This window comes from Ambystoma mexicanum, chromosome 1p, assembly GCF_040938575.1.
Source record: "Ambystoma mexicanum isolate Mex_15411 chromosome 1p, UKY_AmexF1_1, whole genome shotgun sequence".
Taxonomy (NCBI): domain Eukaryota; kingdom Metazoa; phylum Chordata; class Amphibia; order Caudata; family Ambystomatidae; genus Ambystoma; species Ambystoma mexicanum.
The window spans coordinates 1,037,754,203-1,037,780,682 of NC_090921.1; the positions used below are offsets into that span (position 1 = coordinate 1,037,754,203).

At 40.7% G+C, this 26,480-nt stretch overlaps 4 non-coding genes across 4 annotated transcripts; all 4 read left to right on the plus strand.

Annotated features, from left to right (window-relative positions):
* Window positions 1–275: 275 nt before the first annotated feature.
* On the plus strand, window positions 276–361 carry TRNAY-GUA (transfer RNA tyrosine (anticodon GUA)). The gene is given in 2 exon segments: window positions 276–312; window positions 326–361. It is a non-coding gene; the product is annotated as a tRNA-Tyr (tRNA).
* Window positions 362–2,201: 1,840 nt separating this feature from the next.
* Window positions 2,202–2,287, plus strand: TRNAY-GUA (transfer RNA tyrosine (anticodon GUA)). Its single transcript is given in 2 exon segments — window positions 2,202–2,238; window positions 2,252–2,287. It is a non-coding gene; the product is annotated as a tRNA-Tyr (tRNA).
* A 3,790-nt stretch (window positions 2,288–6,077) lies between these two features.
* On the plus strand, window positions 6,078–6,163 carry TRNAY-GUA (transfer RNA tyrosine (anticodon GUA)). The gene is given in 2 exon segments: window positions 6,078–6,114; window positions 6,128–6,163. It is a non-coding gene; the product is annotated as a tRNA-Tyr (tRNA).
* Window positions 6,164–12,493: 6,330 nt separating this feature from the next.
* On the plus strand, window positions 12,494–12,579 carry TRNAY-GUA (transfer RNA tyrosine (anticodon GUA)). The gene is given in 2 exon segments: window positions 12,494–12,530; window positions 12,544–12,579. It is a non-coding gene; the product is annotated as a tRNA-Tyr (tRNA).
* The last annotated feature ends 13,901 nt before the right edge of the window (window positions 12,580–26,480 follow it).

Genomic DNA, 26,480 nt, shown 5'->3' on the forward strand with positions numbered 1-26,480 from the left:
AAAATATTGTCAAGGCCCAACACTGCTGAATACTCTGAGGAGATGGCCCGTGAGGCGCCGCCTTTCAACTTTTCCTCCTTAGTATGGTGGTCAGTAACATGTGGGAGACTACGGAGGGGGTCATTTTTTTAATTGGGAACTGATGTGCTTTTACTCAATTCGGGAACCTCACAAGCCAAATTTGTAGTATTTTGCACGAATTGCAAGAGATGTTTGCATGTCGACGGTTGAAGTGGAAGATCGTATTGAGCTTGCTAGAAAATGATTTTGCCAAGCCTTTGATAGCTCAGTTGGTAGAGCGGAGGACTGTAGTGGTAAAACAGGCATCCTTAGGTCGCTGGTTCAAATCCGGCTCAAAGGACTTTTGCCAAATGCAAATTTTATTGAATACTTGGAAAGTAAAATACTTGGAAAATAAAATAATAGACAATTTATAATTATATTATATTTCATCACTGAAAATATATGCCTTTTGCTTTGAGGCTCTGGCCACGTTATGTTTCTGTCCAACACCAATCTTCATTGGTTTCCTGTGAGGTGTTTTGGATCCCCATCTCTTGCTATGAACTGGCAAAACAGCAGAATCTCCTTGACAATCTTGATTTCTCAAGGGAAATGAGAGAACACTATACACCATCCAAGGTATTAAAATATTGTCAAGGCCCAACACTGCTGAATACTCTGAGGAGATGGCCTGTGAGGCGCCGCCTTTCAACTTTTCCCCCTTAGTATGGTGGTCAGTAACATGCGGGAGACTGCGGGGGGTCATTTTTTTAATTGTCAACTGATGTGCTTTTACTCAATTCGGGAACCTCACAAGCCAAATTTGTAGTATTTTGCACGAATTGCAAGAGATGTTTGCATGTCGACGGTTGAAGTGGAAGCTCGTATTGAGCTTGCTAGAAACCAATCTGCCAAGCCTTGGATAGCTCAGTTGGTAGAGTGGAGGACTGTAGTGGTGAAACAGGCATCCTTACATCGCTGGTTCAAATCCAGCTTTCGCCAAATGCAAATTTTATTGAATACTTGGAAAGTAAAATACTTGGAAAGTAAAATAACAGACAATTTATAATTATATTCTATTTCATCACTGAAAATAGATGCCTTTTGCTTTGAGGCTGTGGCCACGTTATTTTTCTGTCCGACACCAAGCTTCATTGGTTTCCTGTGTGGTATTTTGGATCCCCATCTCTTGCTATGAACTGGCAAAACAGCAGAATCCCCTTGACAATCTTGATTTCTCAACGGAAATGAGAGAACACTATACACCATCCAAGATATTAAAATATTGTCAAGGCCCAACACTGCTGAATACTCTGAGGAGATGGCCCGTGAGGCGCCGTCTTTCAACTTTTCCTCCTTAGTATGGTGGTCAGTAACATGTGGGAGACTACGGAGGGGGTCATTTTTTTAATTGGGAACTGATGTGCTTTTACTCAATTCGGGAACCTCACAAGCCAAATTTGTAGTATTTTGCACGAATTGCAAGAGATGTTTGCATGTCGACGGTTGAAGTGGAAGATCGTATTGAGCTTGCTAGAAAATGATTTTGCCAAGCCTTTGATAGCTCAGTTGGTAGAGCGGAGGACTGTAGTGGTAAAACAGGCATCCTTAGGTCGCTGGTTCAAAGGACTCAAAGGACTTTTGCCAAATGCAAATTTTATTGAATACTTGGAAAGTAAAATACTTGGAAAATAAAATAATAGACAATTTATAATTATATTATATTTCATCACTGAAAATATATGCCTTTTGCTTTGAGGCTCTGGCCACGTTATGTTTCTGTCCAACACCAATCTTCATTGGTTTCCTGTGAGGTGTTTTGGATCCCCATCTCTTGCTATGAACTGGCAAAACAGCAGAATCTCCTTGACAATCTTGATTTCTCAAGGGAAATGAGAGAACACTATACACCATCCAAGGTATTAAAATATTGTTAAGGCCCAACACTGCTGAATACTCTGAGGAGATGGCCTGTGAGGCGCCACCTTTCAACTTTTCCCCCTTAGTATGGTGGTCAGTAACATGCGGGAGACTGCGGGGGGGTCATTTTTTTAATTGTCAACTGATGTGCTTTTACTCAATTCGGGAACCTCACAAGCCAAATTTGTAGTATTTTGCACGAATTGCAAGAAATGTTTGCATGTCGACGGTTGAAGTGGAAGATCGTATTGAGCTTGCTAGAAAATGATTTTGCCAAGCCTTTGATAGCTCAGTTGGTAGAGCGGAGGACTGTAGTGGTAAAACAGGCATCCTTAGGTCGCTGGTTCAAATCCGGCTCAAAGGACTTTTGCCAAATGCAAATTTTATTGAATACTTGGAAAGTAAAATACTTGGAAAATAAAATAACAGACAATTTATAATTATATTATATTTCATCACTGAAAATAGATGCCTTTTGCTTTGAGGCTCTGGCCACGTTATGTTTCTGTCCAACACCAATCTTCATTGGTTTCCTGTGAGGTGTTTTGGATCCCCATCTCTTGCTATGAACTGGCAAAACAGCAGAATCTCCTTGACAATCTTGATTTCTCAAGGGAAATGAGAGAACACTATACACCATCCAAGATATTAAAATATTGTCAAGGCCCAACGCTGCTGAATACTCTGAGGAGAATGCCTGTGAGGTGCCGCCTTTCAACTTTTCCTCCTTAGTATGGTGGTCAGTAACATGCGGGAGACTGCGGAGGGGGTCATTTTTTTATTTGGGAACTGATGTGCTTTTACTCAATTCGGGAACCTCACAAGCCAAATTTGTAGTATTTTGCACGAATTGCAAGAGATGTTTGCATTTCGACGGTTGAAGTGGAAGCTCGTATTGAGCTTGCTAGAGATCGATCTGCCAAGCCTTTGATAGCTCAGTTGGTAGAGTGGAGGACTGTAGTGGTGAAACAGGCATCCTTACATCGCTGGTTCAAATCCAGCTCGAAGGACTTTCGCCAAATGCAAATTTTATTGAATACTTGGAAAGTAAAATACTTGGAAAGTAAAATAACAGACAATTTATAATTATATTCTATTTCATCACTGAAAATAGATGCCTTTTGCTTTGAGGCTGTGGCCACGTTATTTTTCTGTCCGACACCAATCTTCATTGGTTTCCTGTGTGGTATTTTGGATCCCCATCTCTTGCTATGAACTGGCAAAACAGCAGAATCCCCTTGACAATCTTGATTTCTCAACGGAAATGAGAGAACACTATACACCATCCAAGATATTAAAATATTGTCAAGGCCGAACACGGCTGAATACTCTGAGGAGATGGCCTGTGAGGCGCCGCCTTTCAACTTTTCCTCCTTAGTATGGTGGTCAGTAACATGCGGGAGACTGCGGAGGGGGTCATTTTTTTAATTGGGAACTGATGTGCTTTTACTCAATTCGGGAACCAAACAAGCCAAATTTGTAGTATTTTGCACGAATTGCAAGAGATGTTTGCATGTCGACGGTTGAAGTGGAAGATCGTATTGAGCTTGCTAGAGAATGATTTGCCAAGCCTTCGATAGCTCAGCTGGTAGAGCGGAGGACTGTAGTGGTGAAACAGGCATCCTTAGGTCGCTGGTTCAAATCCAGTTCGAAGAACTTTTGCCAAATGCAAATTTTATTGAATACTTGGAAAGTAAAATACTTGGAAAATAAAATAACAGACAATTTATAATTATATTATATTTCATCACTGAAAATAGATGCCTTTTGCTTTGAGGCTGTGGCCATGTTATTTTTCTGTCCGACACCCATCTTCGTTGGTTTCCTGTGAGGTGTTTTGGATCCCCATCTCTTGCTATGAACTGGCAAAACAGCAGAATCTCCTTGACAATCTTGATTTTTCAATGGAAATGAGAGAACACTATATACCATCCAAGATATTAAAATATTGTCAAGGCCCAACACTGCTGAATACACTGAGGAGATGGCCTGTGAGGCGCCGCCTTTCAACTTTTCCTCCTTAGTATGGTGGTCAGTAACATGTGGGAGACTGCGGAGGGGGTCATTTTTTTAATTGGGAACTGATGTGCTTTTACTCAATTCGGGAACCTCACAAGCCAAATTTGTAGTATTTTGCACGAATTGCAAGAGATGTTTGCATGTCGACGGTTGAAGTGGAAGCTCGTATTGAGCTTGCTAGAAAATGATTTGCCAAACCTTCGATAGCTCAGTTGGTAGAGCAGAGGACTGTAGTGTTAAAACAGGCATCCTTAGGTCGCTGTTTCAAATCCCGCTCGAAGGACTTTTGCAAAATGCAAATTTTATTGAATACTTGGAAAGTAAAATACTTGGAAAATAAAATAACAGACAATTTATAATTATATTATATTTCATCACTGAAAATAGATGCCTTTTGCTTTGAGGCTGTGGTCATGTTATTTTTCTGTCCGACACCCATCTTCGTTGGTTTCCTGTGAGGTGTTTTGGATCCCATCTCTTGCTATGAACTGACAAAACAGCAGAATCCCCTTGACAATCTTGATTTCTCAAGGGAAATGAGAGCACACTATACACCATCCAAGATATTAAAATATTGTCAAGGCCCAACACGGCTGAATACTCTGAGGAGATGGCCTGTGAGGCGCCGCGTTTCAACTTTTCCCCCTTAGTATGGTGGTCAGTAACATGCTGGAGACTGCCGAGGGGGTCATTTTTTTAATTGGGAACTGATGTGCTTTTACTCAATTCGGGAACCTCACAAGCCAAATTTGTAGTATTTTGCACGAATTGCAAGAGATGTTTGCATGTCGACGGTTGAAGTGGAAGCTCGTATTGAGCTTGCTAGAGACCGATCTGCCAAGCCTTCGATAGCTCAGTTGGTAGAGTGGAAGACTGTAGTGGTGAAACAGGCATCCTTACATCGCTGGTTCAAATCCAGCTCGAAGGACTTTTGCCAAATGCAAATTTTATTGAATACTTGGAAAGTAAAATACTTGGAAAGTAAAATAACAGACAATTTATAATTATATTCTATTTCATCACTGAAAATAGATGCCTTTTGCTTTGAGGCTGTGGCCACGTTATTTTTCTATCCGACACCAATCTTCTTTGGTTTCCAGTCTGGTATTTTGGATCCCCATCTCTTGCTATGAACTGGCAAAACAGCAGAATCCCCTTGACAATCTTGATTTCTCAAGGGAAATGAGAGAACACTATACACCATCCAAGATATTAAAATATTGTCAAGGCCCAACATGGCTGAATACTCTGAGGAGATGGCCTGTGAGGCGCCGCCTTTCAACTTTTCCCCCTTAGTATGGTGGTCAGTAACATGTGGGAGACTGCGGAGGGGGTCATTTTTTTATTTGGGAACTGATGTGCTTTTACTCAATTCGGGAACCTCACAAGCCAAATTTGTAGTATTTTGCACGAATTGCAAGAGATGTTTGCATTTCGACGGTTGAAGTGGAAGCTCGTATTGTGCTTGCTAGAGACAGATCTGCCAAGCCTTCGATAGCTCAGTTGGTAGAGTGGAGGACTGTAGTGGTGAAACAGGCATCCTTACATCGCTGGTTCAAATCCAGCTCGAAGGACTTTCGCCAAATGCAAATTTTATTGAATACTTGGAAAGTAAAATACTTGGAAAGTAAAATAACAGACAATTTATAATTATATTCTATTTCATCACTGAAAATAGATGCCTTTTGCTTTGAGGCTGTGGCCACGTTATTTTTCTGTCCGACACCAATCTTCATTGGTTTCCTGTGTGGTATTTTGGATCCCCATCTCTTGCTATGAACTGGCAAAACAGCAGAATCCCCTTGACAATCTTGATTTCTCAACGGAAATGAGAGAACACTATACACCATCCAAGATATTAAAATATTGTCAAGGCCCAACACTGCTGAATACTCTGAGGAGATGGCCCGTGAGGCGCCGCCTTTCAACTTTTCCTCCTTAGTATGGTGGTCAGTAACATGTGGGAGACTACGGAGGGGGTCATTTTTTTAATTGGGAACTGATGTGCTTTTACTCAATTCGGGAACCTCACAAGCCAAATTTGTAGTATTTTGCACGAATTGCAAGAGATGTTTGCATGTCGACGGTTGAAGTGAAAGATCGTATTGAGCTTGCTAGAAAATGATTTTGCCAAGCCTTTGATAGCTCAGTTGGTAGAGCGGAGGACTGTAGTGGTAAAACAGGCATCCTTAGGTCGCTGGTTCAAATCCGGCTCAAAGGACTTTTGCCAAATGCAAATTTTATTGAATACTTGGAAAGTAAAATACTTGGAAAATAAAATAATAGACAATTTATAATTATATTATATTTCATCACTGAAAATATATGCCTTTTGCTTTGAGGCTCTGGCCACGTTATGTTTCTGTCCAACACCAATCTTCGTTGGTTTCCTGTGAGGTGTTTTGGATCCCCATCTCTTGCTATGAACTGGCAAAACAGCAGAATCTCCTTGACAATCTTGATTTCTCAAGGGAAATGAGAGAACACTATACACCATCCAAGGTATTAAAATATTGTTAAGGCCCAACACTGCTGAATACTCTGAGGAGATGGCCTGTGAGGCGCCGCCTTTCAACTTTTCCCCCTTAGTATGGTGGTCAGTAACATGCGGGAGACTGCGGGGGGGTCATTTTTTTAATTGTCAACTGATGTGCTTTTACTCAATTCGGGAACCTCACAAGCCAAATTTGTAGTATTTTGCACGAATTGCAAGAGATGTTTGCATGTCGACGGTTGAAGTGGAAGCTCGTATTGAGCTTGCTAGAGACCAATCTGCCAATCCTTCGATAGCTCAGTTGGTAGAGTGGAAGACTGTAGTGGTGAAACAGGCATCCTTACATCGCTGGTTCAAATCCAGCTCAAAGGACTTTTGCCAAATGCAAATTTTATTGAATACTTGGAAAGTAAAATACTTGGAAAGTAAAATAACAGACAATTTATAATTATATTCTATTTCATCACTGAAAATAGATGCCTTTTGCTTTGAGGCTGTGGCCACGTTATTTTTCTATCCGACACCAATCTTCTTTGGTTTCCAGTCTGGTATTTTGGATCCCCATCTCTTGCTATGAACTGGCAAAACAGCAGAATCCCCTTGACAATCTTGATTTCTCAAGGGAAATGAGAGAACACTATACACCATCCAAGATATTAAAATATTGTCAAGGCCCAACATGGCTGAATACTCTGAGGAGATGGCCTGTGAGGCGCCGCCTTTCAACTTTTCCCCCTTAGTATGGTGGTCAGTAACATGTGGGAGACTGCGGAGGGGGTCATTTTTTTATTTGGGAACTGATGTGCTTTTACTCAATTCGGGAACCTCACAAGCCAAATTTGTAGTATTTTGCACGAATTGCAAGAGATGTTTGCATTTCGACGGTTGAAGTGGAAGCTCGTATTGTGCTTGCTAGAGACAGATCTGCCAAGCCTTTGATAGCTCAGTTGGTAGAGCGGAGGACTGTAGTGGTAAAACAGGCATCCTTAGGTCGCTGGTTCAAATCCGGTTCAAAGGACTTTTGCCAAATGCAAATTTTATTGAATACTTGGAAAGTAAAATACTTGGAAAATAAAATAATAGACAATTTATAATTATATTATATTTCATCACTGAAAATATATGCCTTTTGGTTTGAGGCTCTGGCCACGTTATGTTTCTGTCCAACACGAATCTTCATTGGTTTCCTGTGAGGTGTTTTGGATCCCCATCTCTTGCTATGAACTGGCAAAACAGCAGAATCTCCTTGACAATCTTGATTTCTCAAGGGAAATGAGAGAACACTATACACCATCCAAGGTATTAAAATATTGTTAAGGCCCAACACTGCTGAATACTCTGAGGAGATGGCCTGTGAGGCGCCGCCTTTCAACTTTTCCCCCTTAGTATGGTGGTCAGTAACATGCGGGAGACTGCGGGGGGGTCATTTTTTTAATTGTCAACTGATGTGCTTTTACTCAATTCGGGAACCTCACAAGCCAAATTTGTAGTATTTTGCACGAATTGCAAGAGATGTTTGCATGTCGACGGTTGAAGTGGAAGCTCGTATTGAGCTTGCTAGAGACCAATCTGCCAATCCTTCGATAGCTCAGTTGGTAGAGTGGAAGACTGTAGTGGTGAAACAGGCATCCTTACATCGCTGGTTCAAATCCAGCTCGAAGGACTTTTGCCAAATGCAAATTTTATTGAATACTTGGAAAGTAAAATACTTGGAAAGTAAAATAACAGACAATTTATAATTATATTATATTTCATCACTGAAAATAGATGCCTTTTGCTTTGAGGCTGTGGTCATGTTATTTTTCTGTCCGACACCCATCTTCGTTGGTTTCCTGTGAGGTGTTTTGGATCCCATCTCTTGCTATGAACTGACAAAACAGCAGAATCCCCTTGACAATCTTGATTTCTCAAGGGAAATGAGAGCACACAATACACCATCCAAGATATTAAAATATTGTCAAGGCCCAACACGGCTGAATACTCTGAGGAGATGGCCTGTGAGTCACCGCCTTTCAACTTTTCCCCCTTAGTATGGTGGTCAGTAACATGCAGGAGACTGCGGAGGGGGTCATATTTTTAATTGGGAACTGATGTGCTTTTACTCAATTCGGGAACCAAACAAGCCAAATTTGTATTATTTTGCACAAATTGCAAGAGATGTTTGCATGTCGACGGTTGAAGTGGAAGATCGTATTGAGCTTGCTAGAGAATCATTTGCCAAGCCTTCGATAGCTCAGTTGGTAGAGCGGAGGACTGTAGTGGTGAAACAGGCATCCTTAGGTCGCTGGTTCAAATCCAGTTCGAAGGACTTTTGCCAAATGCAAATTTTATTGAATACTTGGAAAGTAAAATACTTGGAAAATAAAATAACAGACAATTTATAATTACATTATATTTCATCACTGAAAATAGATGCCTTTTGCTTTGAGGCTGTGGCCAAGTTATTTTTCTGTCCGACACCCATCTTCGTTGGTTTCCTGTGAGGTGTTTTGGATCCCCATCTCTTGCTATGAACTGGCAAAACAGCAGAATCTCCTTGACAATCTTGATTTTTCAATGGAAATGAGAGAACACTATATACCATCCAAGATATTAAAATATTGTCAAGGCCCAACACTGCTGAATACACTGAGGAGATGGCCTGTGAGGCGCCGCCTTTCAACTTTTCCTCCTTAGTATGGTGGTCAGTAACATGTGGGAGACTGCGGAGGGGGTCATTTTTTTAATTGGGAACTGATGTGCTTTTACTCAATTCGGGAACCTCACAAGCCAAATTTGTAGTATTTTGCACGAATTGCAAGAGATGTTTGCATGTCGACGGTTGAAGTGGAAGCTCGTATTGAGCTTGCTAGAAAATGATTTGCCAAACCTTCGATAGCTCAGTTGGTAGAGCAGAGGACTGTAGTGTTAAAACAGGCATCCTTAGGTCGCTGTTTCAAATCCCGCTCGAAGGACTTTTGCAAAATGCAAATTTTATTGAATCCTTGGAAAGTAAAATACTTGGAAAATAAAATAACAGACAATTTATAATTATATTATATTTCATCACTGAAAATAGATGCCTTTTGCTTTGAGGCTGTGGTCATGTTATTTTTCTGTCCGACACCCATCTTCGTTGGTTTCCTGTGAGGTGTTTTGGATCCCATCTCTTGCTATGAACTGACAAAACAGCAGAATCCCCTTGACAATCTTGATTTCTCAAGGGAAATGAGAGCACACTATACACCATCCAAGATATTAAAATATTGTCAAGGCCCAACACGCTGAATACTCTGAGGAGATGGCCTGTGAGGCGCCGCGTTTCAACTTTTCCCCCTTAGTATGGTGGTCAGTAATATGCTGGAGACTGCGGAGGGGGTCATTTTTTTAATTGGGAACTGATGTGCTTTTACTCAATTCGGGAACCTCACAAGCCAAATTTGTAGTATTTTGCACGAATTGCAAGAGATGTTTGCATGTCGACGGTTGAAGTGGAAGCTGGTATTGAGCTTGCTAGAGACCGATCTGCAAAGCCTTCGATAGCTCAGTTGGTCGAGTGGAGGACTGTAGTGGTGAAACAGGCATCCTTACATCGCTGGTTCAAATCCAGCTCGAAGGACTTTTGCCAAAGGCAAATTTTATTGAATACTTGGAAAGTAAAATACTTGGAAAGTAAAATAACAGACAATTTATAATTATATTCTATTTCATCACTGAAAATAGATGCCTTTTGCTTTGAGGCTGTGGCCACGTTATTTTTCTATCCGACACCAATCTTCTTTGGTTTCCAGTCTGGTATTTTGGATCCCCATCTCTTGCTATGAACTGGCAAAACAGCAGAATCCCCTTGACAATCTTGATTTCTCAAGGGAAATGAGAGAACACTATACACCATCCAAGATATTAAAATATTGTCAAGGCCCAACATGGCTGAATACTCTGAGGAGATGGCCTGTGAGGCGCCGCCTTTCAACTTTTCCCCCTTAGTATGGTGGTCAGTAACATGTGGGAGACTGCGGAGGGGGTCATTTTTTTAATTGGGAACTGATGTGCTTTTACTCAATTCGGGAACCTCACAAGCCAAATTTGTAGTATTTTGCACGAATTGCAAGAGATGTTTGCATGTCGACGGTTGAAGTGGAAGCTCGTATTGAGCTTGCTAGAAAATGATTTGCCAAACCTTCGATAGCTCAGTTGGTAGAGCAGAGGACTGTAGTGTTAAAACAGGCATCCTTAGGTCGCTGTTTCAAAACTGGCTCGAAGGACTTTTGCCAAATGCAAATTTTATTGAATACTTGGAAAGTAAAATACTTGGAAAATAAAATAACAGACAATTTATAATTATATTATATTTCATCACTGAAAATAGATGCCTTTTGCTTTAAGGCTGTGGTCATGTTATTTTTCTGTCCGACACCCATCTTCGTTGGTTTCCTGTGAGGTGTTTTGGATCCCATCTCTTGCTATGAACTGGCAAAACAGCAGAATCCCCTTGACAATCTTGATTTCTCAAGGGAAATGAGAGAACACTATACACCATCCAAGATATTAAAATATTGTCAAGGCCCAACATGGCTGAATACTCTGAGGAGATGGCCTGTGAGGCGCCGCCTTTCAACTTTTCCCCCTTAGTATGGTGGTCAGTAACATGTGGGAGACTGCCGAGGGGGTCATTTTTTTAATTGGGAACTGATGTGCTTTTACTCAATTCGGGAACCTCACAAGCCAAATTTGTAGTATTTTGCAGGAATTGCAAGAGATGTTTGCATGTCGACGGTTGAAGTGGAAGCTCGTATTGAGCTTGCTAGAGACTGATCTGCCAAGCCTTCGATAGCTCAGTTGGTAGAGTGGAGGACTGTAGTGGTGAAACAGGCATCTTTACATCGCAATTTTATTGAATACTTGGAAAGTAAAATACTTGGAAAGTAAAATAACAGACAATTTATAATTATATTCTATTTCATCACTGAAAATAGATGCCTTTTGCTTTGAGGCTGTGGCCACGTTATTTTTCTATCCGACACCAATCTTCTTTGGTTTCCAGTCTGGTATTTTGGATCCCCATCTCTTGCTATGAACTGGCAAAACAGCAGAATCCCCTTGACAATCTTGATTTCTCAAGGGAAATGAGAGAACACTATACACCATCCAAGATATTAAAATATTGTCAAGGCCCAACATGGCTGAATACTCTGAGGAGATGGCCTGTGAGGCGCCGCCTTTCAACTTTTCCCCCTTAGTATGGTGGTCAGTAACATGCGGGAGACTGCAGAGGGGGTCATTTTTTAAATTGGGAACTGATGTGCTTTTACTCAATTCGGGAACCTCACAAGCCAAATTTGTAATATTTTGCACGAATTGCAAGAGATGTTTGCATGTCGACGGTTGAAGTGGAAGATCGTATTGAGCTTGCTAGAGAATGATTTGCCAAGCCTTTGATAGCTCAGTTGCTAGAGCTGAGGACTGTAGTGGTAAAACAGGCATCCTTAGGTCGCTGGTTCAAATCCGGCTTCAAGGACTTTTGCCAAATGCAAATTTTATTGAATACTTGGAAAGTAAAATACTTGGAAAATAAAATAACAGACAATTTATAATTATATTGTATTTCATCACTGAAAATAGATGCCTTTTGCTTTGAGGCTGTGCCCATGTTATTTTTCTGTCCGACACCCATCTTCGTTGGTTTCCTGTGAGGTGTTTTGGATCCCCATCTCTTGCTATGAAATGGCAAAACAGCAGAATCTCCTTGACAATCTTGATTTTTCAATGGAAATGAGAGAACACTATACACCATCCAAGATATTAAAATATTGTCAAGGCCCAACACTGCTGAATACTCTGAGGAGATGGCCCGTGAGGCGCCGCCTTTCAACTTTTCCTCCTTAGTATGGTGGTCAGTAACATGTGGGAGACTGCGGAGGGGGTCATTTTTTTAATTGGGAACTGATGTGCTTTTACTCAATTCGGGAACCTCACAAGCCAAATTTGTAGTATTTTGCACGAATTGCAAGAGATGTTTGCATGTCGACGGTTGAAGTTGAAGATCGTATTGAGCTTGCTAGAAAATGATTTGCCAAGCCTTTGATAGCTCAGTTGGTAGAGCGGAGGACTGTAGTGGTAAAACAGGCATCCTTAGGTTGCTGGTTCAAATCCGGCTCAAAGGACTTTTGCCAAATGCAAATTTTATTGAATACTTGGAAAGTAAAATACTTGGAAAATAAAATAATAGACAATTTATAATTATATTATATTTCATCACTGAAAATATATGCCTTTTGCTTTGAGGCTCTGGCCACGTTATGTTTCTGTCCAACACCAATCTTCATTGGTTTCCTGTGAGGTGTTTTGGATCCCCATCTCTTGCTATGAACTGGCAAAACAGCAGAATCTCCTTGACAATCTTGATTTCTCAAGGAAAATGAGAGAACACTATACACCATCCAAGGTATTAAAATATTGTTAAGGCCCAACACTGCTGAATACTCTGAGGAGATGGCCTGTGAGGCGCCGCCTTTCAACTTTTCCCCCTTAGTATGGTGGTCAGTAACATGCGGGAGACTGCGGGGGGGTCATTTTTTTAATTGTCAACTGATGTGCTTTTACTCAATTCGGGAACCTCACAAGCCAAATTTGTAATATTTTGCACGAATTGCAAGAGATGTTTACAAGTCGACGGTTGAAGTGGAAGCTCGTATTGAGTTTGCTAGAGAATGATTTGCCAAGCCTTGGATGTAGTGGTGAAACAGACATCCTTAGGTCGCTGGTTCAAATCCGGCTCGAAGGACTTTTGCCAAATGCAAATTTTATTGAATACTTGGAAAGTAAAATACTTGGAAAATAAAATAATAGACAATTTATAATTATATTATATTTCATCACTGAAAATATATGCCTTTTGCTTTGAGGCTCTGGCCACGTTATGTTTCTGTCCAACACCAATCTTCATTGGTTTCCTGTGAGGTGTTTTGGATCCCCATCTCTTGCTATGAACTGGCAAAACAGCAGAATCTCCTTGACAATCTTGATTTCTCAAGGGAAATGAGAGAACACTATACACCATCCAAGGTATTAAAATATTGTTAAGGCCCAACACTGCTGAATACTCTGAGGAGATGGCCTGTGAGGCGCCACCTTTCAACTTTTCCCCCTTAGTATGGTGGTCAGTAACATGCGGGAGACTGCGGAGGGGGTCATTTTTTTAATTGTCAACTGATGTGCTTTTACTCAAGTCGGGTACCTCACAAGCCAAATTTGTAATATTTTGCAGGAATTGCAAGAGATGTTTACAAGTCGACGGTTGAAGTGGAAGCTCGTATTCAGTTTGCTAGAGAATGATTTGCCAAGCCTTTGATGTAGTGGTGAAACAGACATCCTTAGGTCGCTGGTTCAAATCCGGTTCGAAGGACTTTTGCCAAATGCACATTTTATTGAATACTTGGAAAGTAAAATACTTGGAAAGTAAAATAACTGACAATTATAATTATATTATATTTCATCACTGAAAATAGATGCCTTTTGCTTTGAGGCTGTGGCCACGTTATTTTTCTGTCTGACACCAATCTTCATTGGTTTCCTTTGAGGTGTTTTGGATCCCCATCTCTTGCTATGAACTGGCAAAACAGCAGAATCTCCTTGACAATCTTGATTTCTCAAGGGAAATGAGAGAACACTCTACACCATCCAAGGTATTAAAATATTGTCAAGGCCCAACACTGCTGAATACTCTGAGGAGATGGCCTGTGAGGCGCCGCCTTTCAACTTTTCCCCCTTAGTATGGGGGTCAGTAACATGCGGGAGACTACGGAGGGGGTCATTTTTTTAATTGTCAACTAATGTGCTTTTACTCAATTCGGGAACCTCACAAGCCAAATTTGTAGTATTTTGCACGAATTGCAAGAAATGTTTACAAGTCGACGTTTGAAGTGGAAGCTCGTATTGAGTTTACTAGAGAGTGATTTGCCAAGCTTTGGATATAGTGGTGAAACAGACATCCTTAGGTCGCTGGTTCAAATCTGGCTCGAAGGACTTTTGCCAAATACAAATTTTATTGAATACTTGGAAAGTAAAATACTTGAAAAGTAAAATAACAGACAATTCATAATTATATTATATTTCATCACTGAAAATAGATGCCTTTTGCTTCGAGGCTGTGGCCATGTTATTTTTCTGTCCGACACCAATCTTCGTTGGTTTCCTGTGAGGTGTTTTGGATCCCCATCTCTTGCTATGAACTGACAAAACAGCAGAATCCCCTTGACAATCTTGATTTCTCAAGGGAAATGAGAGAACACTATGCACCTTCCAAGATATTAAAATATTGTCAAGGGCCAACACTGCTGAATACTCTGAGGAGATGGCCTGTGAGGCGCCGCCTTTCAACTTTTCCTCCTTAGTATGGTGGTCAGTAACATGCGGGAGACTGCGGAGGGGGTCATTTTTTTAATTGGGAACTGATGTGCTTTTACTCAATTCGGGAACCTCACAAGCCAAATTTGTAGTATTTTGCACGAATTGAAAGAGATGTTTGCATGTCGACGGTTGAAGTGGAAGATCGTATTGAGCTTGCTAGAGAATGTTTTACGAAGCCTTTGATAGCTCAGTTGGTAGAGCGGAGGACTGTAGTGGCAAAACAGGCATCCTTAGGTCGCTGGTTCAAATCCGCCTCGAAGGACTTTTGCCAAATGCAAATTTTATTGAATACTTGGAAAGTAAAATACTAGCAAAATAAAAAAACAGACAATTTATAATTATATTATATTTCATCACTGAAAATAGATGCCTTTTGCTTTGAGGCTGTGGCCATGTTATTTTTCTGTCCGAAACCCATCTTCGTTGGTTTCCTGTGAGGTGTTTTGGATTCCCATCTCTTGCTATGAACTGGCAAAACAGCAGAATCTCCTTGAAAATCTTGATTTTTCAATGGAAATGAGAGAACACTATACACCATCCAAGATATTAAAATATTGTCAAGGCCCAGCACTGCTGAATACTCTGAGGAGATGGCCTGTGAGGGGCCGCCTTTCAACTTTTCCTCCTTAGTATGGTGGTCAGTAACATGTGGGAGACTGCGGAGGGGGTCATTTTTTTAATTGGGAACTGATGTGCTTTTACTCAATTCGGGAACCTCACAAGCCAAATTTGTAGTATTTTGCACGAATTGCAAGAGATGTTTGCACGTCGATGGTTGAAGTGGAAGCTCGTATTGAGCTTGCTAGAAAACGATTTGCCAAACCTTTGATAGCTCAGTTGGTAGAGCAGAGGACTGTAGTGTTAAAACAGGCATCCTTAGGTGGTTGGTTCAAATACGGCTCGCAGGACTTTTGCCAAATGCAAATTTTATTGAATACTTGGAAAGTAAAATACTTGGAAAATAAAATAACAGATAATTTATAATTATATTATATTTCATCACTGAAAATAGATGCCTTTTGCTTTGAGGCTCTGGCCACGTTATGTTTCTGTCCAACACCAATCTTCATTGGTTTCCTGTGAGGTGTTTTGGATCCCCATCTCTTGCTATGAACTGGCAAAACAGCAGAATCTCCTTGACAATCTTGATTTTTCAATGGAAATGAGAGAACACTATACACCATCCAAGATATTAAAATATTGTCAAGGCCCAACACTGCTGAATACTCTGAGGAGATGGCCTGTGAGGCGCCGCCTTTCAACTTTTCCTCCTTAGTATGGTGGTCAGTAACATGCGGGAGAATGCGGAGGGGGTTATTTTTTTAATTGTCAACTGATGTGCTTTTACTCAATTCGGGAACCTCACAAGCCAAATTTGTAATATTTTGCACAAATTGCAAGAGATGTTTACAAGTCGACGGTTGAAGTGGAAGCTCGTATTGAGTTTGCTAGAGAATGATTTGCCAAGCCTTGGATGTAGTGGTGAAACAGACATCCTTAGGTCGCTGGTTCAAATCCGGCTCGAAGGACTTTTGCCAAATGCAAATTTTATTGAATACTTGGAAAGTAAAATACTTGGAAAGTAAAATAACAGACAATTTATAATTATATTATATTTCATCACTGAAAATAGATGCCTTTTGCTTTGAGGCTGTGGCCACGTTATTTTTCTGTCCGACACCAATCTTCATTGGTTTCCTGTGAGGTGTTTTGGATCCCCATCTCTTGCTATGAACTGGCAAAACAGCAGAATCTCCTTGACAATCTTGATTTCTCAAGGGAAATGAGAGAACACTATACACCATCCAAGGTATTAAAATATTGTCAAGGCCCAACACTGCTGAATACTCTGAGGAGATGGCCTGTGAGGCGCCGCCTTTCAACTTTTCCCCCTTAGTATGGTGGTCAGTAACATGCGGGAGACTGCAGAGGGGGTCATTTTTTTAATTGTCAACTGATGTGCTTTTACTCAATTCGGGAACCTCACAAGCCAAATTTGGAGTATTTTGCACGAATTGCAAGAGATGTTTACAAGTCGACGTTTGAAGTGGAAGCTCGTATTGAGTTTGCTAGAGAATGATTTGCCAAGCTTTGGATGTAGTGGCGAAACAGACATCCTTAGGTCGCTGGTTCAAATCTGGCTCGAAGGACTTATGCCAAATACAAATTTTATTGAATACTTGGAAAGTAAAATACTTGAACAGTAAAAAAACAGACAATTTATAATTATATTATATTTCATCACTGAAAATAGATGCCTTTTGCTTCGAGGCTGTGCCCATGTTATTTTTCTGTCCGACACCCATCTTCGTTGGTTTCCTGTGAGGTGTTTTGGATCCCCATCTCTTGCTATGAAATGGCAAAACAGCAGAATCTCCTTGACAATCTTGATTTTTCAATGGAAATGAGAGAACACTATACACCATCCAAGATATTAAAATATTGTCAAGGCCCAACACTGCTGAATACTCTGAGGAGATGGCCCGTGAGGCGCCGCCTTTCAACTTTTCCTCCTTAGTATGGTGGTCAGTAACATGTGGGAGACTACGGAGGGGGTCATTTTTTTAATTGGGAACTGATGTGCTTTTACTCAATTCGGGAACCTCACAAGCCAAATTTGTAGTATTTTGCACGAATTGCAAGAGATGTTTGCATGTCGACGGTTGAAGTGGAAGATCGTATTGAGCTTGCTAGAAAATGATTTGCCAAGCCTTTGATAGCTCAGTTGGTAGAGAGGAGGACTGTAGTGGTAAAACAGGCATCCTTAGGTCGCTGGTTCAAATCCGGCTCAAAGGACTTTTGCCAAATGCAAATTTTATTGAATACTTGGAAAGTAAAATACTTGGAAAATAAAATAATAGACAATTTATAATTATATTATATTTCATCACTGAAAATATATGCCTCTTGCTTTGAGGCTCTGGCCACGTTATGTTTCTGTCCAACACCAATCTTCATTGGTTTCCTGTGAGGTGTTTTGGATCCCCATCCCTTGCTATGAACTGGCAAAACAGCAGAATCTCCTTGACAATCTTGATTTCTCAAGGGAAATGAGAGAACACTATACACCATCCAAGGTATTAAAATATTGTTAAGGCCCAACACTGCTGAATACTCTGAGGAGATGGCCTGTGAGGCGCCGCCTTTCAACTTTTCCCCCTTAGTATGGTGGTCAGTAACATGCGGGAGACTGGGGGGGGTCATTTTTTTAATTGTCAACTGATGTGCTTTTACTCAATTCGGGAACCTCACAAACCCAATTTGTAATATTTTGCACGATGTACAAGAGATGTTTACAAGTCCACGGTTGAAGTGGAAGCTCGTATTGATTTTGCTAGAGAATGATTTGCCAAGCCTTGGATGTAGTGGTGAAACAGACATCCTTAGGTCGCTGGTTCAAATCCGGCTCGAAGGACTTTTGCCAAATGCAAATTTTATTGAATACTTGGAAAGTAAAATACTTGGAAAATAAAATAATAGACAATTTATAATTATATTATATTTCATCACTGAAAATATATGCCTTTTGCTTTGAGGCTCTGGCCACGTTATGTTTCTGTCCAACACCAATCTTCATTGGTTTCCTGTGAGGTGTTTTGGATCCCCATCTCTTGCTATGAACTGGCAAAACAGCAGAATCTCCTTGACAATCTTGATTTCTCAAGGGAAATGAGAGAACACTATACACCATCCAAGGTATTAAAATATTGTTAAGGCCCAACACGGCTGAATACTCTGAGGAGATGGCCTGTGAGGCGCCGCCTTTCAACTTTTACCCCTTAGTATGGTGGTCAGTAACATGCGGGAGACTGCGGAGGGGTCATTTTTTTAATTGTCAACTGATGTGCTTTTACTCAATTCGGGAACCTCACAAGCCAAATTTGTAATATTTTGCAGGAATTGCAAGAGATGTTTACAAGTCGACGGTTGAAGTGGAAGCTCGTATTCAGTTTGCTAGAGAATGATTTGCCAAGCCTTGGATGTAGTGGTGAAACAGACATCCTTAGGTCGCTGGTTCAAATCCGGTTCGAAGGACTTTTGCCAAATGCACATTTTATTGAATACTTGGAAAATAAAATACTTGGAAAGTAAAATAACTGACAATTATAATTATATTATATTTCATCACTGAAAATAGATGCCTTTTGCTTTGAGGCTGTGGCCACGTTATTTTTCTGTCCGACACCAATCTTCATTGGTTTCCTGTGAGGTGTTTTGGATCCCCATCTCTTGCTATGAACTGGCAAAACAGCAGAATCTCCTTGACAATCTTGATTTCTCAAGGGAAATGAGAGAACACTCTACACCATCCAAGGTATTAAAATATTGTCAAGGCCCAACACTGCTGAATACTCTGAGGAGATGGCCTGTGAGGCGCCGCCTTTCAACTTTTCCCCCTTAGTATGGGGGTCAGTAACATGCGGGAGACTACGGAGGGGGTCATTTTTTTAATTGTCAACTAATTTGCTTTTACTCAATTCGGGAACCTCACAAGCCAAATTTGTAGTATTTTGCACGAATTGCAAGAAATGTTTACAAGTCGACGTTTGAAGTGGAAGGTCGTATTGAGTTTACTAGAGAGTGATTTGCCAAGCTTTGGATGTAGTGGTGAAACAGACATCCTTAGGTCGCTGGTTCAAATCTGGCTCGAAGGACTTTTGCCAAATACAAATTTTATTGAATACTTGGAAAGTAAAATACTTGAAAAGTAAAATAACAGACAATTCATAATTATATTATATTTCATCACTGAAAATAGATGCCTTTTGCTTTGAGGCTGTGGCCATGTTATTTTTCTGTCCGACACCAATCTTCGTTGGTTTCCTGTGAGGTGTTTTGGATCCCCATCTCTTGCTATGAACTGACAAAACAGCTGAATCCCCTTGACAATCTTGATTTCTCAAGGGAAATGAGAGAACACTATGCACCTTCCAAGATATTAAAATATTGTCAAGGGCCAACACTGCTGAATACTCTGAGGAGATGGCCTGTGAGGCGCCGCCTTTCAACTTTTCCCCCTTAGTATGGTGGTCAGTAACATGCGGGAGACTGCGGAGGGGGTCATTTTTTTAATTGGGAACTGATGTGCTTTTACTCAATTCGGGAACCTCACAAGCCAAATTTGTAGTATTTTGCACGAATTGCAAGAGATGTTTACAAGTCGACGGTTGAAGTGGAAGCTCATATTGAGTTTGCTAGAAAATGATTTGCCAAGCCTTGGATGTAGTGGTGAAACAGACATCCTTAGGTCGCTGGTTCAAATCCGGCTCGAAGGACTTTTGCCAAATGCACATTTTATTGAATACTTGGAAAGTAAAATACTTGGAAAATAAAATAATAGACAATTTATAATTATATTATTTTTCATCATTGAAAATATATGCCTTTTGCTTTGAGGCTCTGGCCACGTTATGTTTCTGTCCAACACCAATCTTCATTGGTTTCCTGTGCGGTGTTTTGGATCCCCATCTCTTGCTATGAACTGGCAAAACAGCAGAATCTCCTTGACAATCTTGATTTCTCAAGGGAAATGAGAGAACACTATACACCATCCAAGGTATTAAAATATTGTTAAGGCCCAACACTGCTGAATACTCTGAGGAGATGGCCTGTGAGGCGCCGCCTTTCAACTTTTCCCCCTTAGTATGGTGGTCAGTAACATGCGGGAGACTGCGGGGGGGTCATTTTTTTAATTGTCAACTGATGTGCTTTTACTCAATTCGGGAACCTCACAAGCCAAATTTGTAGTATTTTGCACGAATTGCAAGAGATGTTTGCATTTCGACGGTTGAAGTGGAAGCTCGTATTGTGCTTGCTAGAGACAGATCTGCCAAGCCTTTGATAGCTCAGTTGGTAGAGCGGAGGACTGTAGTGGTAAAACAGGCATCCTTAGGTCGCTGGTTCAAATCCGGTTCGAAGGACTTTTGCCAAATGCACATTTTATTGAATACTTGGAAAGTAAAATACTTGGAAAGTAAAATAACTGACAATTATAATTATATTACATTTCATCACTGAAAATATATGCCTTTTGGTTTGAGGCTCTGGCCACGTTATGTTTCTGTCCGACACCAATCTTCATTGGTTTCCTGTGAGGTGTTTTGGATCCCCATCTCTTGCTATGAACTGGCAAAACAGCAGAATCTCCTTGACAATCTTGATTTCTCAAGGGAAATGAGAGAACACTCTACACCATCCAAGGTATTAAAATATTGTCAAGGCCCAACACTGCTGAATACTCTGAGGAGATGGCCTGTGAGGCGCCGCCTTTCAACTTTTCCCCCTTAGTATGGGGGTCAGTAACATGCGGGAGACTACGGAGGGGGTCATTTTTTTAATTGTCAACTAATGTGCTTTTACTCAATTCGGGAACCTCACAAGCCAAATTTGTAGTATTTTGCACGAATTGCAAGAAATGTTTACAAGTCGACGTTTGAAGTGGAAGGTCGTATTGAGTTTACTAGAGAGTGATTTGCCAAGCTTTGGATGTAGTGGTGAAACAGACATCCTTAGGTCGCTGGTTCAAATCTGGCTCGAAGGACTTTTGCCAAATACAAATTTTATTGAATACTTGGAAAGTAAAATACTTGAAAAGTAAAATAACAGACAATTCATAATTATATTATATTTCATCACTGAAAATAGATGCCTTTTGCTTTGAGGCTGTGGCCATGTTATTTTTCTGTCCGACACCAATCTTCGTTGGTTTCCTGTGAGGTGTTTTGGATCCCCATCTCTTGCTATGAACTGACAAAACAGCTGAATCCCCTTGACAATCTTGATTTCTCAAGGGAAATGAGAGAACACTATGCACCTTCCAAGATATTAAAATATTGTCAAGGGCCAACACTGCTGAATACTCTGAGGAGATGGCCTGTGAGGCGCCGCCTTTCAACTTTTCCCCCTTAGTATGGTGGTCAGTAACATGCGGGAGACTGCGGAGGGGGTCATTTTTTTAATTGGGAACTGATGTGCTTTTACTCAATTCGGGAACCTCACAAGCCAAATTTGTAGTATTTTGCACGAATTGCAAGAGATGTTTACAAGTCGACGGTTGAAGTGGAAGCTCGTATTGATTTTGCTAGAGAATGATTTGCCAAGCCTTGGATGTAGTGGTGAAACAGACATCCTTAGGTTGCTGGTTCAAATCCGGCTCGAAGGACTTTTGCCAAATGCAAATTTTATTGAATACTTGGAAAGTAAAATACTTGGAAAATAAAATAATAGACAATTTATAATTATATTATATTTCATCACTGAAAATATATGCCTTTTGCTTTGAGGCTCTGGCCACGTTATGTTTCTGTCCAACACCAATCTTCATTGGTTTCCTGTGAGGTGTTTTGGATCCCCATCTCTTGCTATGAACTGGCAAAACAGCAGAATCTCCTTGACAATCTTGATTTCTCAAGGGAAATGAGAGAACACTATACACCATCCAAGGTATTAAAATATTGTTAAGGCCCAACACTGCTGAATACTCTGAGGAGATGGCCTGTGAGGCGCCGCCTTTCAACTTTTACCCCTTAGGATGGTGGTCAGTAACATGCGGGAGACTGCGGAGGGGGTCATTTTTTTAATTGTCAACTGATGTGCTTTTACTCAATTCGGGAACCTCACAAGCCAAATTTGTAATATTTTGCACGAATTGCAAGAGATATTTACAAGTCGACGGTTGAAGTGGAAGCTCGTATTGAGTTTGCTAGAGAATGATTTGCCAAGCCTTGGATGTAGTGGTGAAACAGACATCCTTAGGTCGCTGGTTCAAATCCGGCTCGAAGGACTTTTGCCAAATGCACATTTTATTGAATACTTGGAAAGTAAAATACTTGGAAAATAAAATAATAGACAATTTATAATTATATTATTTTTCATCATTGAAAATATATGCCTTTTGCTTTGAGGCTCTGGCCACGTTATGTTTCTGTCCAACACCAATCTTCATTGGTTTCCTGTGCGGTGTTTTGGATCCCCATCTCTTGCTATGAACTGGCAAAACAGCAGAATCTCCTTGACAATCTTGATTTCTCAAGGGAAATGAGAGAACACTATACACCATCCAAGGTATTAAAATATTGTTAAGGCCCAACACTGCTGAATACTCTGAGGAGATGGCCTGTGAGGCGCCGCCTTTCAACTTTTCCCCCTTAGTATGGTGGTCAGTAACATGCGGGAGACTGGGGAGGGGGTCATTTTTTTAATTGTCAACTGATGTGCTTTTACTCAAGTCGGGAACCTCACAAGCAAAATTTGTAATATTTTGCAGGAATTGCAAGAGATGTTTACAAGTCGATGATTGAAGTGGAAGCTCGTATTCAGTTTGCTAGAGAATGATTTGCCAAGCCTTGGATGTAGTGGTGAAACAGACATCCTTAGGTCGCTGGTTCAAATCCGGTTCGAAGGACTTTTGCCAAATGCACATTTTATTGAATACTTGGCAAGTAAAATACTTGGAAAGTAAAATAACTGACAATTATAATTATATTATATTTCATCACTGAAAATAGATGCCTTTTGCTTTGAGGCTGTGGCCACGTTATTTTTCTGTCCGACACCAATCTTCATTGGTTTCCTGTGAGGTGTTTTGGATCCCCATCTCTTGCTATGAACTGGCAAAAGAGCAGAATCTCCTTGACAATCTTGATTTCTCAAGGGAAATGAGAGAACACTCTACACCATCCAAGGTATTAAAATATTGTCAAGGCCCAACACTGCTGAATACTCTGAGGAGATGGCCTGTGAGGCGCCGCCTTTCAACTTTTCCCCCTTAGTATGGGGGTCAGTAACATGCGGGAGACTACGGAGGGGGTCATTTTTTTAATTGTCAACTAATGTGCTTTTACTCAATTCGGGAACCTCACAAGCCAAATTTGTAGTATTTTGCACGAATTGCAAGAAATGTTTACAAGTCGACGTTTGAAGTGGAAGCTCGTATTGAGTTTACTAGAGAGTGATTTGCCAAGCTTTGGATGTAGTGGTGAAACAGACATCCTTAGGTCGCTGGTTCAAATCTGGCTCGAAGGACTTTTGCCAAATACAAATTTTATTGAATACTTGGAAAGTAAAATACTTGAAAAGTAAAATAACAGACAATTCATAATTATATTATATTTCATCACTGAAAATAGATGCCTTTTGCTTTGAGGCTGTGGCCATGTTATTTTTCTGTCCGACACCAATCTTCGTTGGTTTCCTGTGAGGTGTTTTGGATCCCCATCTCTTGCTATGAACTGACAAAACAGCTGAATCCCCTTGACAATCTTGATTTCTCAAGGGAAATGAGAGAACACTATGCACCTTCCAAGATATTAAAATATTGTCAAGGGCCAACACTGCTGAATACTCTGAGGAGATGGCCTGTGAGGCGCCGCCTTTCAACTTTTCCTCCTTAGTATGGTGGTCAGTAACATGCTGGAGACTGCGGAGGGGGTCATTTTTTTAATTGGGAACTGATGTGCTTTTACTCAATTCGGGAACCTCACAAGCCAAATTTGTAGTATTTTGTACGAATTGCAAGAGATGTTTGCATGTCGACGGTTGAAGTGGAAGCTCGTATCGAGCTTGCCAGAGAATGATTTGCCAAGCCTTCGATAGCTCAGTTGGTAGAGCGGAGAACTGTAGTGGTAAAAAACAGGCATCCTTAGGTCGCTGGTTCAAATCCGGCTAGCAGGACTTTTGCCAAATGCAAATTTTATTGAATACTTGGAAAGTAAAATACTTGGAAAATAAAATAACAGACAATTTATAATTATATTATATTTCATCACTGAAAATAGATGCCTTTTGCTTTGAGGCTCTGGCCACGTTATGTTTCTGTCCAACACCAATCTTCTTTGGTTTCCTGTGAGGTGTTTTGGATCCCCATCTCTTGCTATGAACTGGCAAAACAGCAGAATCTCCTTGACAATCTTGATTTTACAATGGAAATGAGAGAACACTATACACCATCCAAGATATTGAAATATTGTCAAGGCCCAACACTGCTGAATACTCTGAGGAGATGGCCTGTGAGGCGCCACCTTTCAACTTTTCCTCCTTAGTATGGTGGTCAGTAACATGCGGGAGAATGAGGAGGGGGTTATTTTTTTAATTGTCAACTGATGTGCTTTTAGTCAATTCGGGAACCTCACAAGCCAAATTTGTAATATTTTGCACGAATTGCAAGAGATGTTTACAAGTCGACGGTTGAAGTGGAAGCTCGTATTCAGTTTGCTAGAGAATGATTTGCCAAGCCTTGGATGTGGTGGTGAAACAGACATCCTTAGGTCGCTGGTTCAAATCCGGCTCGAAGGACTTTTGCCAAATGCAAATTTTATTGAATACTTGGAAAGTAAAATACTTGGAAAGTAAAATAACAGACAATTTATAATTATATTATATTTCATCACTGAAAATAGATGCCTTTTGCTTTGAGGCTGCGGCCACGTTATTTTTCTGTCCGACACCAATCTTCATTGGTTTCCTGTGAGTTGTTTTGGATCCCCATCTCTTGCTATGAACTGGCAAAACAGCAGAATCTCCTTGACAATCTTGATTTCTCAAGGGAAATGAGAGAACACTATACACCATCCAAGGTATTAAAATATTGTCAAGGCCCAACACTGCTGAATACTCTGAGGAGATGGCCTGTGAGGCGCCGCCTTTCAACTTTTCCCCCTTAGTATGGTGGTCAGTAACATGCGGGAGACTGTAGAGGGGGTTATTTTTTTAATTGTCAACTGATGTGCTTTTACTCAATTCGGGAACCTCCCAAGCCAAATTTGTAGTATTTTGCACGAATTGCAAGAGATGTTTACAAGTCGACGTTTTAAGTGGAAGCTCGTATTGAGTTTGCTAGAGAATGATTTGCCAAGCCTTCGATAGCTTAGTGGGTAGAGCAGAGGACTGTAGTGGTAAACCAGGCATCCTTAGGTCGCTGGTTCAAATCCGGCTCGAAGGACTTTTGCCAAATGCAAATTTTATTGAATACTTGGAAAGTAAAATACTTGGAAAATAAAATAACAGACAATTTATAATTATATTATATTTCATCACTGAAAATAGATGCCTTTTGCTTTGAGGCTCTGGCCACGTTATGTTTCTGTCCAACACCAATCTTCATTGGTTTCCTGTGAGGTGTTTTGGATCCCCATCTCTTGCTATGAACTGGCAAAACAGCAGAATCTCCTTGACAATCTTGATTTCTCAAGGGAAATGAGAGAACACTATACACCATCCAAGATATTAAAATATTGTCAAGGCCCAACACTGCTGAATACTCTGAGGAGATGGCCTGTGAGGGGCCGCCTTTCAACTTTTCCTCATTAGTATGGTGGTCAGTAACATGCGGGAGACTGCGGAGGGGGTCATTTTTTTAATTGGGAACTGATGTGCTTTTACTCAATTCGGGAACCTCACAAGCCAAATTTGTAGCATTTTGCACGAATTGCAAGAGATGTTTGCATGTCGACGGTTGAAGTGGAAGCTCGTATTGAGCTTGCTAGAGACCGATCTGCCAAGCCTTCGATAGCTCGGTTGGTAGAGTGGAGGACTGTAGTAGTGAAACAGGCATCCTTACATCGCTGGTTCAAATCCAGCTCGAAGGACTTTTGCCAAATGCAAATTTTATTGAATACTTGGAAAGTAAAATACTTGGAAAGTAAAATAACAGACAATT